The sequence below is a fragment of the Ramularia collo-cygni genome (genome assembly GCF_900074925.1).
Source record: "Ramularia collo-cygni strain URUG2 genome assembly, contig: RCC_scaffold16, whole genome shotgun sequence".
Lineage (NCBI taxonomy): Eukaryota > Fungi > Ascomycota > Dothideomycetes > Mycosphaerellales > Mycosphaerellaceae > Ramularia > Ramularia collo-cygni.
Window position 1 is genome coordinate 169,656 of NW_019716270.1, and position 934 is coordinate 170,589.

The following is a 934-nucleotide window of genomic DNA, read 5'->3' on the forward strand; positions in this document are numbered from 1 at the left end:
TTTACTACTAAAGCCTTAGTAGGACTAAGCTATTTATATACTAAAATAGAGGAAGAGAAGGACAGTTAGACCTATATTAGGATTCTAATTCTAATAAAAGAGAACTAGAAAAGATAGTTTGAACTACAGAGGGACAACCTAGAAGGAAAAGGCATCTTCTATAACATTAAGGGATTAATTAACCTAGATAATTTATTACTCCTTAATCTAAATGCTAGGGTTGCAAGAATAGCTAGCTAGCTAAACTTTTAAAAGGAGAATGCTAAGTGCAGGTATAAGCTAAGATTAAGAGTTAGCTTAGATAAAGCAGAYRAGATTTAATTATTAATAGATAYAAAGATAGCTGCTAAAATGTAGCTCTTCCTCTAGAAGAAGTAYAGCAAGGTACTTATAGYATATGCTATRTTAATAGTRYAACAACTTATAAACTTYAGAATAGGAGAGGAAGAYATAGTAAGATTAGCYTAGGTACAGATTAGTTTAATAGYAAAGAGGATTGCAGAGRTTAATAAAAGGGAGTTATATATAAAAGAACCTAAAAGGAAAATTAGGATCCTTCTTTTAGCACTCCCTCCTAAGTTTAAATTAACTAAGAATGCAATTATAGCCTAGCTAATGCTTACTAGGAACTATAAACAGATCCTATTTATCCTTAAATCTTAGGAAGCAAGGGACCTCTATTATAGGGAGGACTTTATAATAGCAGCCTTTAGAAGGACAAGAACATGCTTCCTCTATAATAGATAACACGTTATACAAGATTGTCTATAGCTAGAAAAGGCAAAGAAAGCAATTAGACCTTAGGAAAATTTCCTATCTAGAAATAGGGATTCTCTAAAGCCTAAAAAGAGAAAGATCTCTAGTAAGAAATACTCCTCCTCTTTATTAAAGAGGGTTAAGAAAAGAAGAGACTCTCTTAAAGAATTTAAGAAGG